Source organism: Mesoplodon bidens, assembly GCF_964165515.1.
Source record: "Mesoplodon bidens genome assembly, chromosome: 18".
Taxonomy (NCBI): Eukaryota; Metazoa; Chordata; class Mammalia; order Artiodactyla; family Ziphiidae; genus Mesoplodon; species Mesoplodon bidens.
Window position 1 is genome coordinate 60,033,299 of NC_138175.1, and position 16,902 is coordinate 60,050,200.

Below are 16,902 nucleotides of genomic sequence, written 5' to 3' on the forward strand. Positions count from 1 at the left end.
AGGGCAGGGGGAGGAGGGAGATCCCTTACCTATAGCAGAACAAAGATAAGAATTAGATTCATCTTCTTAGAAACTGTGCAGGCAAGAAGAGATTGAAGTGAAATAATTGAAGTATTGAAAAAGAAAAAAAACAACAACCTAGAGTTTTGTTCCTGGCAAAATTATCCTTTGATAGTGCAGGGTAAACAAAGCCTTTCTCAAACAAAAATAGGGAATTTGTTCCCATTGAATCTGCAACCTTAGTCCATTCTGGTTGTTATAATTAAATACCACAAACTGGGTAGTCTATTAAAAAAATAAACATTTATTTCTCATACTTTTGGAGGCTTGGGAAGTCCCAGATCAAGGTGACAGCATGGGTGATTCTGTGCTGAGGTCCTGCTTCCTGGTTCATAGCTGGCACCTCCTTGCTGTGTGCTCACATGGTAGCAGGAATCTCTCTGTAGCCACTTTTATACAGGCACCATTCATGAGGATTCCACCCCCAGGAAACGCCTCTTAAAGTCCCTAACTCCTTATTTATTTATTTATCTATCTATCTATCTATCTATCTATCTATTTATTTGGCTGCGTCGGGTCTTAGTTGCGGCACGTGGGATCTTCGTTGAGACATGCAGGATCTTTCGTTGCAGTGCAGAGGCTCTTCGTTGCAGTGGGCTTCTCTCTAGTTGTGGCACAGCGTCCTCCAGAGCGCATGGGCTCTGTAGTTTGTGGCACGCAGGCTCTCTCGTTGAGGCACCCGAGCTCAGTAGTTGTGACGCGTGGGCTTAGTTGCCTCACGGCATGTGGGATCTTAGTTCCCCGAGCAGGGATGGAACCCGCGTCCGCTGCATTGGAAGGCAGATTCTTTACCACTGGACCACCAGGGAGGTCCCTCAGAGTCTCTAACTGCTAATACTATCATCTTTGGTGGTTAGAATTTCAACATAGGAAGCTTAGGGGACATAAATATTTAGACCATATCACTTGCCTTGGAGGAAATGTTAAAAGAACTTTAGAGACAAGGAGAATTATAGAGGTCAGAAAATTAGACCTGCATAAAAGAAGAACATCAAAGAAGTAATAAGGTAAAATAAAAGTTTACTTTTTTTTTTAAGCAGAAGGAATTTTTAAAAATTAATTAATTTATTTATTTTTGCCTGCATTGGGTCTTCATTGCTGTGCGCGGGCTTTCTCTAGTTGTGGCGAGCGGGGGCTACTCTTTGTTGAGGTGCACAGGCATCTCATTGTGGTGGCTTTTCTCGTTGCGGAGCACGGGCTCCAGGGTGCGTGGGCTTCAGTAGTTGTGGCCTGCAGTCTCCAGAGCTCAGGCTCAGTAGTTGTGGTGCATGGGCTTAATTGCTCTGTGGCATGTAGGATCTTTCTGGACCACGGATCTAACCTGGTCCCCTGCCTTGGCACGTGGATTCCTAACCACTGCGCCACCAGGGAAACCCCAAATGTTACTTTTCTTAATTGATCCCCATCTTAATTGATGTGCATCCTGTGTGTGTGTGTGTGTGTGTGTGTGTATTTATAAGTGAAATGAATGACATCAATGATACGAAGTATTGGAAGAATTCGGAATATTTTATTATTATAAGGTACTCACTGTGAAGTGATACAGTGTTATTTGTAAGTGGACTTGGATTAGTTGTCAATGTTGATTGGAAACTAGAACAAGCACTAAAAAAAGTTGAAAAAGAAGTGTAACTGATACGGTAAGAAACAAGAGAAAATATAATCTTATAAAAGCTCAATTTAAACCACAAAAAGCAGTAAGAGTGGAGTACAAAATGTGGAACAGAGAACGAGGGTAACAAATAGAGGGACGTCCCTGGCGGCGCAGTGGTTAGGAGCCACCTGCTAATCCAGGGGACACGGGTTGGATTCCTGGTCCAGGAGGATCCCACATGCTGTGGAGCAACTGAGCCCGCACACAGCAACGAAGACCCAATGCAGCCAAAAATAAATAAGAATTTTAAAGAAGAAATAACAAATATGGTAAATATTAATCCAACTGCATCAATAATCACTTTGATGGGAATGGTCTAAATGCACTAATTAAAAGATTTTCAGGGTGGATCAAAAAGCAAGACCAGGGCTTCCCTGGTGGTGCAGTGGTTGAGAGTCCTCCTGCCGATGCAGGGGACACAGGTTCATGCCCTGGTCCGGGAAGATCCCACATGCCGTGGAGCGGCTGGGCCCGTGAGCCATGGCCGCTAAGCCTGCGCCTCCGGAACCTGTGCTCTGCAACGGGAGAGGCCACGGCAGTGAGAGGCCTGCGTACCGCAAAAAAAAGAAAAAAAAAAAAAAAAAGCAAGACCAAACTATATGTTGTCTACAGAAACTGTGCAATAATACATCTGTACTGTTTTCAGGTTCTACATTTATAGTAATTTGTTGCAGGGGCAATAAGAAATGAATAGAGGGATAGGCATGCGAAGAAATGAAATAACTGAGAAAGACAAAGTTAGAGCAAGTTGGGGAGTGCTCACTTTGTGAAGGTTGTGTGTGTGTGAGGTGGTGGCATCAGTGTGGTTAAACTAAACTGTTTTATCTGTTGGGGCTTCATTGTTTAACAGTATTCATTAGCTATCATTGGGCAAAGGTATAATTTTATATTGGGGGCAAATGTTAGTTGGTGATCCATTTAGCTAATTGGAAAGTATTCAAGTCTTTGTGGTTTACCGAAACACACCCTTGACCTGATTATAAAGATTCCGTAAATGGAGGCATGGAAAGGACACAGCCTCATTACAGCTTATTGCATGAACTTATTCCCAATAAATATTTACGGACTGTATGAAATTGTATAAATATGAAGTCATATTCCAAGAATAATATGAGAGTTGGGAGTTAAATAAGCTTTTACATCTCATCATTTTGGCATGCAAATGACTATAAGGTTGTACATTCTCAAGGAGTGGAAATCAATCTGAGGGTTTATTGAGATAAAATATAAAGCAGCTGCATAAAATGTCTGACTGTCAGGTAAACTAAAAGATCAAATTGAGTGGTTGTCAGAGCTGGGGAGGGTAGTGGAATGTGACTACCCTCAGAATATCCGTCTTCTTTCTTCCCAGTCATGGTTCTGTACGGACTGTTTTGCTCATAGCCAATCATAATACAACTAAATGCACACACACACACTTCCAATGGATAGCTTCAGGCTACATGCATTTGAATGACAAGTATATAATATATCCAGCTATGCACTGAATCATTTTATGTCTGAATGACTCTATAGTAAAATGGCTACTTAGAACAGTAGATCTGAGAGCATCTCAAATGATTTTTTTTTTTTTTTGCCACGTTGCGCGCCTTGCGGAATCTTAATATCCCGATCAGGGATCAAACCCGCGTCCCCTGCAGTGTTAGCGCTGAGTCCTAACCACTGGAGCACCAGGCAATTCCCTTAAATGATATTTTAATCCTTTGACAGCTGAGATTCACGAAGTCTAAAATTATGTCTTTTTGCTGCAGTTAACAAGCAAAGCCCTGCCTTTCTTTCTTTTTTCTTCGGCGGTACGCGGCCCTCTCACTGTTGTGGCCTCTCCCGTTGGCAGAGCACAGGCTCCGGACGCGCAGGCTCAGCGACCATGGCTCACGGGCCCAGCCGCTCCGCGGCATGCGGGATCTTCCCGGACCGGAGCACGAACCCGTTTCCCCTGCATCGGCAGGCGGACTCTCAACCACTGCGCCACCAGGGAAGCCCAGCCCTGCCTTTCCTGAGGCCGGATCAGCTCGCAGCATCCTTCCTGGATCCGCGTGGAACAGGTTCTAGTTGGTCAGGAACGAGAATACCCTTCGCTGCGGCCTCTAGGACTCTAGGAACTATATTACCCAGAAGAAATTGCGGCAGGTTGAGCCACTGATAGTTCAGGATAATGGCACTTCCGGGAAAATTCCTCGGCTCGGGGCGGGAGTTCCGGCCTCTTCCTAGTGACGGCTATTTTAAATGTCCGGGTCTGTTTTGGCTCTGGGGCGCTGGGTCGGGACCAGGGTGACGAGGTGAGAAAACGCGACAGGAGGTGCTGTCCCCGCGGCACAGAGACGGGTCTGAAGTTCGGGGACGCCGCCCGGGGTGCCCCGGGCAGGCCCGGGAGAGGGTCCGACGTGCCCGCGTCCCGCCTGTCCCCGCTCCGCTCCGTCCACAGAGTCCGATGGCGGCGCCGGCGCTGAGGGACCCGCCTCAGGTAAACGCTCGTCCTCCGGGCCCTCACCGCCCTCACCCCATCAGACACTAAAGCCCCGAGTGCGGGGCGCCGGCTCACGTGCCCGAAGCCCAGGCCGCGGTGTCCAGGACGGTGAGGCGGTCGTCGTTGGGACTCTGTTTCCGACAGAGTGATGCCGCGTGGGAGAGCGTGCCAGGCGGAGGGACCGGCAGGTGCAAAGGCTTGGATGTCGGACTGAGGCGGGAGGATTTGGGAAACCTAGGATGAGCCTTCCGCTTGCAGGGAATAGAGCGTGTGGTAGAGTGATACCTGGTTCGGCAGAGAGGTTGTTCCTTTTTCTGAGGGACCTGGAGGCCACGGAGGGTAGTGGATAGAAGAGGGACACATTATGTGTTAGGGTTTTAAAAGTTATCACGGACTTACCTGGTGGTCCAGTGGTTAAGACTGCGCGCTTCCAATGCAGGTGTGCATTCCTGGTCGCACCCTGGTCGGGGCACGAAGATCCCACATGCTGTGGGGCAAGGCCAGGAAAAAAAAAAAAAGTAAAAATAAATAAAATGAAAAAAAATGTTATCAAGAGGCTGCCCAGAGGGGGAACAGACTGGAATGTGGTTGATGAAGACATTGAGGCAAAGAGAATAGAGCCTTTGTCCAAGGTCAGAGATCTGGTAAGAGGCAGCTCTAAGATTGAGACACAGACGTTAGTAAGTTACCCGAGGTCCAGGTTCCAGGGCCAGGTGTGGATACAGGGGAGTCCTGCGCACATGGAGCCCAGCCATGGTTGCCTTCCTCTTCCCACAGGTTCTGAAGGTTGAAAACGCACTTAGGGGGAGGGTGGGAGGGAGACACAAGAGGGAGGAGATATGGGGATATATGTATATGTATAGGTGATTGACTTTGTTATAAAGCAGAAACTAACACCATTGTAAAGCAATTAGACTCCAATAAAGATGTTTTTTAAAAAAAGCACTTAGGGATCCTACACAAGGCAGGAGAGGGTGTCCCAGTCCCTCACTAGTATTGACACCACCCGTAGGTTATCTGGGTATTGTGTGTTGAGACTCTTCCCTAGATACAGTCTCAGCTCTTGGGTATGGGGGCCCTGAGGATATCCCCAAGCCCGGGGTCCTGAGTGCAGGACAAGGATAACATACAGGAGTTCCCGTTCCTGACAACCAGTATAGAATGGTATGGAAAGTTATCCCAGGAATAGATACCAGCATGTGCAAGTACTTGGAGGTGTGACTGAGCTAGAAACAGGGTACAGCAGGTCTTCATTCTTTTAGTTAAGAACAAAGAGCAAGGGCTTCCCTGGTGGCGCAGTGGTTAAGGATCCGCCTGCCAGTGCAGGGGATGTGGGTTCGAGCCCTGGTCCGGGAAGATCCCACATGCCCAACTAAGCCCATGTGACAAAACTACTGAGCCTGCACTCTACAGCCTGCGTGCCACAACTACTGAGCCCGTGTGCCACAACTACTGAAGCCTGCGCACCTAGAGCCCATGCTCTGCCACAAGGGAAGCCACTGCACTGAGAAGCCCAGGCACCACAACGGAGAGTAGCCCCCACTTGCTGCAACAAGAGAAAGCCCAAGCCCAGCAACAAAGACCCAACACAGCCAAAAATAAATAAATAAAAATTTTTTAAAAAGAACAAAGAGCAGGGGATCAGTAATCAGGCCTGTGATCTGGCTAAGAACTTCAACATCATTTATGGAGGTAATGAGAGGTTTGGATAAGAGGAAGTAAGTGGTATTAACCAGGTTTTCGTAGGCTCCATCTGGCTGGAGAGAAAAGACTGGAGTTAAGGAGGGCGGCAGGGAGCCCCGGAAGAGGTCACTGCTGTAATCCAGACTCGTGGTGAAGCCCCAGAGTTTTGGCCATGAAGGTGGGAGACAAGTTTGGATTCTAGATACATTCATTCATTTATTTTTGGCTGTGTTGGGTCTTCATTGTTGCACGCGGGCTTTCTCTAGTTGTGGCAAGCGGGGGCTACTCTTCTTTGAGGTGCATGGGCTTCTCATTGTGGTGGCTTCTCTTGTTGCGGAGAACGGGCTCTAGGTGCTCGGGCTTCAGTAGTTGCAGAGCGCAGGCTCAGTAGTTGTGCTGCACGGGCTCAATAGACATGGCTCGCGGGCTTTAGAGCACAGATTTAGTATTTGTGGCACATGGGCTTAGTTGCTCTTCCTGGACCTGGGATCAAATCCATGTCCCCTGCATTGGCAGGCAGATTCTTAACCACTGCGCCACCAGGGAAGCCCCTCTAGGTACATTTTTAAAGAGCCAAGTAGATTTTTAGATGTTGTTACGTAAGGTAGAGGTTAGAGATGACTCCAAGATTTTTAGTCCTAGCAGCTGAAGGGATGGATCCTTCATCAAATCGGATGTGGCAGTTGTCAGTAGGTTTATTTTTCTTGGGAATATCAGAGGTTTTGTTTTGGTCCTGATAAGGGTCTGAGGTGTTTCAGAGAACAGTGAGTGGAGGCATCAAATGGGCAGCTGGATGCACATTTCTGAAATTTGGGGAGGGGATCAGGATGGAGATTTTCAAAAGTGGTAACTATTGTAAGGACCAGAGTGTAGCTGTGGATGACATTTCAAAAGTAGAATGCAGGTTAGAGTCGTAATGCTATCAGTGGGTCAGAAAGACTAGGGTGCATGCCGAGGAGTGGGTCTCTCGCTTAGCACCTGGTTGAGGTTCCTGAGTATAACAAACACAGGTGAGAGAGAGAATGGCTCTGGATTGTCTGGGAGAGATGATCTGGCAGGTGGCCAAGGCTTCCATGGGATGAATGGGTGCAAAGTACGTGGTTTGGGAGGCAGAGAAATAATTGAGACAGTTTGACACTGAGGCCAGGGCTTCTGCTAATTCACTACTGTCCAGATTCTCCAGAATCGTGTAGTGAGCCTTGTTGGGGTCAGGAGTGTTGTAGTCTTGCTGGTGGATAAGATCCAGGGTAAATGGAGTCATTTGTGAAAGTCGTTATGCCTGGCAGGGAGATTGTAAGGGCTGGGGTTGTGAGGAAGTTTGAGTAGAGAGAGGAGGGTTGTGACTGTTGAGGGGACAGGCAATCAGACAGTGCATCACAGAAGTAGAAGAATGTCATGGGTGTCTGTAATTCACATGTGGTTCTGAGTGGCTAATATTGAAGCAAGGATCAGAAGCAGGTGGAGAGCCCTTCAAAGCACCATGAGGGGCTTTCCCTGGTATGGGGATTCATCAGAGGTCTGGGATTGTACTGAATAGTTTTTGAGTGTCAAGCAGTCTCGAAGGAAACTATGGGCCAGGTATATGGTTAAGTCCAGGGAGATACCTGTATTGTAGAGCAGGAAGGTAGGCAGCACCGTGGGAGTGTAAACCTGGAAAATGAAGACGTTAGAGAGTGAGAGTCTACGGAATAATGTGCACATACATAGGTAATGTGAGCTTATGGCCCCACAGCCCTGGTATTGGGGACTTAATGGTGAAGCATGAGCCCAGGTTTGACTGTGTCTTGTACATACAGTCTGGGAGACTCCAGGGGAATTGCTTGGCAGGAGGGATGGGGCTCTGCTAGCCAGGCCCAGAGCTTACATGGCATCTATATGTCCCCCTGTCTGTTATTGCTGAGGGCTGAACAGTGATTAATAGGACCTGAGGAGAGAGTGAGCATCAGTGGCACCAGGTCCTGGTATCTCCTTTGAGGTGGGGAGCTTGGGAGGAGGATGATAGTGGGGTAGATGTGTGACGTGATGGACTGTGGGTTCTCAGAGTGTTCATTGTTTCATCCGTCCCCACGTTGACAGGACAGTATGACCTTTGAGGCCATTGCCCTGTACTTCTCGTGGGAGGAATGGAGGCTCCTTGATGAGGTTCAGGGCACTTGTACCACGATGTGATGCTGGACAACTTTGCACTCATATGCTCCCTGGGTAAGACTCTCACAGCCTTCCCAGTGACCTGGAGGGAGCTCTGTATTCTGTCTGGTTCAACCCCCTTTTCTGCGGGGATGCTCTGTCCTTGTGACATGTGGACGTCAGGCACTGCTTGTTTCCCCAGCTTTCTGGGTAGTTGCTGTGGTAGGTATGCCGGGGTTGTTCGCAATTCCTTCTTCTCTCCCCTGCAACCCCAATATTTGCTGTACCGGATCCTCACAGGGAAGAATTTGAGGTCTGTAGTTCTGCAGTGCGTTTAATGATCTGTACCATCTTGTAACTGAAGATTTGTGCTTCTCGAGCAACAACTTCCCATTTGTCCCATCCCACAGCCCCTGGCCTTCTACTCTCTGTTTCTATGAGTTCAATGTTTTTTGTTTGTTTTAAACTCTACATATAAGTGATATCATACATTATTTGGCATAGTGTCCGTCTGGTTCATCATGTTGTCCCACATGGCAGGACTTCCTTTGTTTTTAAGGCTAAATAATATTCAAGACGTTCATGTGTATGTGTGAGTATATCACACCTTGTTTATCCATTCCTACGTGGATGGACACTTAGATTGTTTCCACATCTTGTGTATTCTTCATAATGCTGCTGCAAACATGAGAGTGCAGGTTATCTTTTCCCCATTGGATTTCATTTCTTTTGGCTATATTCCAAGCAATGGGATTGCTGGATTGTATGAGATCGTTCTGTTTTGAATTTTTGAGGAACTTCCATACTGTTTATTCATAACGCCTGTACCAGATTATCTTGCCAACAAGTGTACAAGGGTTCCCTTATTTCTGTACCTTTGCCAACATTTGTCTTCTTGATGATAGCCATCCTAACAGTTATGTAGTAATATCTCATTGTGGTTTGAATTTACATTTCTGTGATGATTAGCGAGGAAGAACAATTTTTCTTATACTTGTTAGCCATTTGTATATCATCTTTGGAATAATGTCTAATCAGATCCTCTGCCCATATTTTAATCAGATCATTCTGTTTCTGCTGATTTCTATGAGTATGCTATGTGTTTAAAATATCATCCCTGGGGTCTTCCCTGGTGGCACAGTGGTTAAGAATCTGCCTGCCAATGCAAGGGACACGGGTTCGATCCCTGGTCCGGGAAGATCCCACATGCCAGGAAGCAACTAAGCCCGTGCCCCACAACTACTGAGCCTGCGCACCCCAACTACTGAAGCCTGTGAGTCTAGAGCCTGTGCTCTGCAACAAGAGAAGCCACCACAGTGAGAAGCCTGTGCACTGCAACCAGTAGCCCCTGCTCGCCACAACTACAGAAAGCCCGCACACAGCAATGAAGACCCAGCTTGGAGCAAAAAAAGCTGATGTAAACATTCATCTGAGGATTTTGTGTGGACATAAGTTTTCAGCTGCTTTGGGTAAATATTAAGGAGCTCTATGCCTAACTATATGATAAGAGTATGATGAGTTTTATAGGAAACTGCCAAACTGTCTTCCAAAGTGGCTGTACCATTTTGCATTCCCACCAGCATTGAATGAGAGTTTCTGTTGCTCCATATCCTCGTCAGCATTTGATATTGTCAGAGTTCTGGATTTTGGCTGTTTCTAAAAGATATGTAGTGATACCTCATTGTTTTAATTTGAAATTCCTAATAACAAATGATATTGAGCGTCTTTTCATATGCTGTTTGCCATCTATATATCTTCTTTTGTAAGGTGTCTGTTTATTGCTATATAAAGAAAAACAACAGCAAAACAAGTTTATTAACCACATTTACATGAACAACAATTTTTTGTCTTATTTTTTGGCTGCGCTGCACCGCATGCAGGATCTTAGTTCCCTGACCAGGGATGGAACCTGTTCCTCTGCAGTGGAAGCATGGCGTCTTATGCACTGGACCACCAGGGAAGTCCCAACAGCAATTTTTTTAAACCACCTAAAATTTAGATGCTTCCAAAGAATTCAAATTAGGATTCATCATAGCATCACATCCTTCAGATTCATATTTTATTTGTTTATGTTAATGGTCAATAACTTATTAAATAAATTATTTTATATTTACTTATTTATTTATTTTATTTTTTGGCTGCATCACCGGATCTTTGTTGCAGCACACGGGATCTTTCACTGCGGTGCATGGGCTTTTCTCTAGTTTTGGTGCACGGGCTCCAGAGTGCACGGCCTCTGTAGTTGTGGCACGAGGGTTCCAGAGCGCATAGGGTTTATAGTTGAAGCACGTGGGCTCTCTAGTTGTGGTGCGCAGGCTCAGTAGTTGCAGCATGGGGTCAGTAGTTGTAGCATGTGGGCTTAGTTGCCCCATGGCATGTGGGATCTTAGCTCCCTAACCAGGGATTGAACTGGCGTCGCCTGTATTTCAAGAGTGATTCTTAACCACTGGACCACCAGGGAAGTCCCAGTCAATAAATTATTAATAACAAATGGTTAATTCAAACTAGAGCTTAGGGGACATCTAACTTTTGATGAAGTACAGACTAGTTATCATGATTATATGCTAACAAATAAAATATTTCTGGCAGGATACACAGTAGTTGATAACAGAACTTAACTCCTGTATTATAGAGGATGGGGAGTAAACAGAAGAATGAGGAAATAGCATTTTATGTATATGCACTTAAATCTACTCAAAATTTTCTAAACAAAAAGTCTAGGTTTTATAGTACACATTGAAAAAATAATCAGGAAAACACTGGTAAAACAAAACAAAAAGTGTGTGGAGGGATATGTATGAAATTAATCAATACATGCAAATTATAGAAAGATATAGAGAATTATAATAAAGAGAAATTACATAAATGAATTTCAATAATAACCAGATACATCATTTAAATGGGAGTGAGCACCACAAAGTTTGGGTAATTACAAGAGATCACAAAATATCTTTGAATCCTGGATCAGTTGTGGTCACATGTCTCATCCCCATTAAAAACTGCAGTCATTCATGAAAAAAATCTAGTCTGTGTCCTGCCTTTTTCGGAGTGATTGCTGTTGAAGGACACTTAGGGACTGAATCAAGCACATCTTATTTTCAGGGGATATGACAGGAAAATCCCCCCCCAACCCCCACCCAGGTCTGTGGCTTGAATTTTGGAGGTCAGATCAGACCAAGTTATCACTGCTCAAAGAAGGAGTGGGGTGAAATCGTTAAAAATCCTCAGATCTGGAGCCACTGGTGACTTTTAGGGAAGCACTTAGACCTTAACACCATTATGCACCTTCATTAGTCCTTCCCTCTAAGCTTGGCAATCTTACATTCATTCTTTCTTTTATCAAATGAAGTGTTTATTATTTCGAATGAGAGGTACCTTCTTTGCACTGATCCCAGTAATTTGCTGTAGACATAAAATTACTGATAAAGTGCATCCTGTTCCCCAGAACCAGTAAGAAAGAAGATGGAGGTGTTCAGTTCTATACTAATCACAGAAAGTTTACAGAGACTATTCAGAGTTCTCTGTAGTAACAGAACCAATATATAGACAGGGAGAGAGAGAGACTTAATTTATTATTTGTTTATCTGTTTATCTTTTCTCAGTGATAACAGTGGTAAGAGAGAGACATTTTAACGAACTGGCTCACAAAATTGTGGTGGATGGCAAGTCCAAAACCTGCAGGGAAGGCTGGCAGACTGGAGACCCCGGGAATAGCAGATGTTGCAGTCTGAAGACAGCTTATAGGCAGAGTTCCCTCTGTAAGTGTCTGTGTTCTAATCTCCTCCTATTATAGGGACACCAGTCATACTGGGTTAGGGCCCACCCTAATGAACTCACAGTAACTGAATTACCTCTTTAAAGACCCTGTCTCCAAATACAGGCTTATTCATAGGTCCTGGCGGTTAGGATTTAAACATATGAATTTGGTGGGGGGCATGGGAGGACACAACTCAGGCCATAATACTTCATACTCTGGGATCACTGAATTCATGTCCTTCTCACATAAAAAATACATTGACTCCAACTCACCTGCCCTCAAAGTCTTAACCGCTTGGATCATGCATCACATGCCCATCATATCTTCAACAAATAATCATCCAGCCACAGCCTTGATGTTCTCTCAGGAGCAGCCTTCCCCAGTTTTTAGAAGACAGATAGGCTTAGAATTCCCCTAGTCTTCAAGTTCCTGTTCCTTTTTGCTTAACAATTCCTGCTTCAGTTTCTCTCTCTCCTCTTGCATGTACTGTGAACAGCAAGGAGAAACCAGGCCATGCCTTCAAGAGCTTGCTTAAAAATCTCATGTCAGTATCCAGGTTCATCACTAACCAGTTCTACTTTCCACAAAACATGAAAATGCAGTTTGGCCAAGTTCTTTGCCACTGTAACAATGATTGCCTTTCTTCCTGTTTCAAATAACATGTTCCCACATTTCTGTTTCAGGCCTCATCAAAAGCAGCTTTAATATTTACATTTCTACCACTCTTCTGTTTACGATGATGCATGTATATCTGTAAGATGATAGGAGCTTTTTCTACAGCTCTTCTTTTTTTCTCTCTGAGCCCTCTTCAGAATCACCTTTAACTTTCATGTTTCAATCAGCAGTCTCTTCAGGGCAGTCTAGGCCTTTTCTAACTTGTTCTTCAAAACTCCTTCAGCTCTGCTCATTACCCAGTCCTAAAGCCACTTGAATATGTGTAGGTATTTGTCATAGTAGCACCACTTTTCCTGGTGCCGAAGTCTGTGCTAGTCGGTGTTCTTCAGAGAAACAGAATCAGTGTGTGTGTGTGTGTGTGTGTGTGTGTACACAACGTGGAGGCACAATTCCTTCTATCCTTGTGTGTACCCTTATCATCTTACAATATATTGCATATTTTATTTATTATTTGTTTTGTCTGATGTATATCTTTTTTTTTTTTTTTTTTTTTTGCGGAACGCGGGCCTCTCACTGTTGTGGCCTCTCCCGTTGCGGAGCACAGGCTCCGGACGCGCAGGCTCAGCGGCCATGGCCCACGGGCCCAGCCGCTCCGCGGCACGTGGGATCCTCCCAGACCGGGGCACGAACCCGTGTCCCCTGCATTGGCAGGCAGACTCTCAACCACTGCGCCACCAGGGAAGCCCCTGATGTATATCTTTTTTGTTGCTAGTATTGGCTTAATAGAGGCAGGTCCTTTACCAGATATTTTTCTTTCTGATACCTCTTATAGACAGGAATAATGTTTGACACACATCAGATGCTTAACACATGCCTATTGAATCAGTGAATAAAAGTATACCCATTTTGTTCATGTTCCTTTTTAAGATTCTGTAAGTTCTTCCTACTTCTCTCTTTTCTTCTTCTTCCAGGCTGCAATAGTTCTCAGAAATCAGAAATGAAAAATAATAATATTTTCTAGGTAAAACACTTGGGTTGGCGAGAAACACAGCCCATGAAGCCCATCCTTTGTCTTAGCTGTTTTCTGTCACTTTTTAGACTGTGTCTTGCCTATCAGTTTTACCTGATCTTTTCCAGCCGTTTCAGATATGTTATGGCCTGGGTTCCTGGCTTCTCCCCCTCCTCAATAAATTACTTAATCACTACTAATAGTTCTCAATAATTTGATCATTTTAAAATGTTTCTCTAAGATCACCTCAAGTCCCCATGCTCACACTGCCACTGCATTTATGTGTGGAATAAAAATTCCTTCCCAGCAAGTACATGACCTGATGTTGTCCCAGACCTTTATCTACCGGGTAAAACGACCCCTGTGTACATGTGCAAAGATAGGAATTTGGAAAATTTTGGCTTACAGTGGTATTCATGCCATGACATTGAATGAGATCACTAATGTGTGCAGATTGTGAGGAGAGATGACTATTGATTAAACTCTCAGGAATTCCATTACTAAGTGGATGAGAGAAAATGAAGAATCAGCAAATTTAAGTTAAAAATACAAAAATTATCAATGGTGTCTAAAGCTACTGAGAGGAAGTTTAACCACCTATCACTGTTATGTTTAGGAGTTTGCTCATGACATTGGTTTTGTGAGGATAAAACCACACGTAGAATGAGTGAAGAATTACCTGAGAGTTGAGATAATAGAATAAGAGAGGGAAAACGCTCTAAAAAAGTGGAGTTGTAGGGACTTCCACAGTGGTGCAGTGGTTTAGAATCCGCCTGCCAATGCAGGGGACACGGGTTCAATCCCTGGTCCGGGAAAATCCCAGGTGCTGTAGAGTAAGTAAGCCCATGCGCCACAACTACTGAGCCTGTGCTCTAGACCCTGCGAGCCACAACTACCGAGCTCACACGCTGCAACTACTGAAGTCCGCACGCTCTAGGGCCCGCGTGCCGAAACTACTGAGCCTGCCTGCCTAGAGCCCATGCTCCAAAACGAGAAACCACAGCGATGAGAAGCTGGTGCACCGCAATGAAGAGCAGACCCCACTCACCACAAGTAGAGAGGAAGCCTGTGCGCAGCAACGAAGACCTAATGCAGCCAAAAAATAAATTTAAAAAAAACAGTGGAGTTGCAAAGGGTGTGAGAAATGGTTGAATCAGAAAATGTACTGGATGAAAGAGTGATGCATAATTGTTTCAAGGTGTCCAATATTTATCAAGTTATTTTTAAGAGATTCAAAGAGACTGAAGCGCATTGATGGGATTATCTTACAAGAGATTTGATAAAACAGCTTGTCTTGGCCAAGAGCTTCTCCTTAGGGTGTCTCTGTAAAGGGTCTTTGAAAACAGTGGCACTTTTGGAAGGAAATATTTTCTAGATGATATTGGATATAAACTTGTCCTTTATCTTCACAGAGTGGGCAGGAGGAGTTATCTTAGCCATTAAGCTTTGCCCCAGTATTTCAAGGTGGGTGGAATTCAGAGTGACATCCCCCAAGTGCATTGGATTCTGCTCTTTCCTCTGCTGGATACTGTAGCACCTGATAAATACCTTTAGTTGCTGTGAGTAAACTGGACCAAGAAAGAGGAAAAACAACTACAGAAAAAATTCATAGGTACTGTTTTTCAGTCATTTCAGAAGGGTGTATTGCCTCACTACACGCATTCACGTTGTTCTTCATTGACCTGATATGTTACGGGCTCATGGTCCACCAGCGGCTCCATGGGTTTTTTCCCGCACAGACACAAGCAGAGAATCCAATGCGTTCACAGCAGCAGCCTCTCCCCTGGACTTTCCCATGAGACCAAAGCACCATTCTTATCGTGCTGAGGAAAAAAGCCGCGTTCACCATTCTCATTCTGGTGAATATGTTGTCTGCTTTTACCCTCTCTTTTTATTTTACCTTTTTGGATAACCCTGATCATGAACCCACACCATTTTCAGGTTTCCCGACATTCATCCCTTAGTGCTCTTTGGCAGTGACACTCAGCTCTCTCCGTTTAGCTTTCCTGTTGGGTAAGGAAAACAAATATTCTGAGTGTAGTTCCTGGGCTATAAGTTCTTTCTAGAACACCCCACCATTTATTTAATCAACTTTATATATTTGTAGGCTCATGTTTTATGTCATTTCATCTTCCAGAATGTTTTGACTCAAAAGTGATAAGTGATAATAACTCTGCTTCGTATTACATGTAGAGTGTAAAAACACGAAAGCTACTCATAATTATTCAAAAATAATTTTCTAAAATGATATACTGTTATTCACTACAGGTTCAGGGAATTTTACGATAATATAGAGAATGTTCAAGATTTAGGAGTATAGGTTATAACAGCACTTTAAACGTTAAACTTTATGTTGACACTTAAAAGATTTATTTGAATTTACAAAGCATAGTGGGGAAAATAGATGTTTCATTTGGAGAGCAAAAGACCTGGGACTACTCTTGAGCTGTAAAGTCACATATGGAATTCAAAGACTGAAGGAAGATCAATGTGTTTGTGGTATAGTGTGCGATGGGAAGAGTGATGAGGAAAGAAGCAGGGGAAGCAGGTGAAGGCTTCTTTTGCCAGGTATCAGAGGATACCTCAGTGATGAGAATGATCTGAACTTTTTGTAGGGAAGACGATGAGTTTGTGAGGGATTAGTCAGGTGGGATAATAATCAGTGTTGTAGATGATAACAAGTGTAAGTATTCGATTCAAATAAATTTACTTTATTAAACTCTACAGTTTAGCCTCATTTAATATTTGTTTTAATTGAAAACTTTGTGTTTGTTTGAAGTAGTTCTTAGAAGTGATGCATTTATAGTATTTAATAGGCATATTTTGGAAATTAATGCTTTTATGAAAGTGAGTTTTAGAAATTGTGATCTATTGGAAATTGGAGGATACTTTTAAAAGTTGAATGCTCTTTTCCTCTTTATTACCCAACTGTAGTAAGTTATTTTCCTTTTATTACCACTAACATTTATTAACATAATACCTGTCAAATGTTGAAGCACTAACTCACAAAGGGACTATATTTGGACACAGGGCATTTATAGAGGTAAATAAGGATAAGTGAGGTTATAAGCGTGTGGCTGTATTCCATTAAGACTGGTTTCCTTCTGTTGACAAAAACTCAGTTAACAATCAAGAAGAAAAAAGTGAACTTTATTCAATTAAACAGGTTTATAACCCGGGAGACAGAGTCTCAGAATGTCTGAGATCTGTTCTGCCTGTTAGAAGTTGAAGGCACAACGCTATACATTTATGAGACAAAGGATCATACAACAAAATGACATGCTGACATTTTACACAAAGTTCATAGGCCAAGTAAGCATGTACAAAGCAGTCAGTGAGTCACCGTAACTCCCAATAGAGTTGGGAAACAATGCTAATCTTTTAAGAAGTTACATTGCTAGCATCAGAAGAAAGGGAAAAAAAATTGATCTTTCCAGTCAAGAAAGCATTCCCATCTTTGAGGAAGACTAGTTAGTGTGTAATGCAGAGGCATACTGCACATTAAGGAGGTAGAGAGGCCAAAGCAGAAA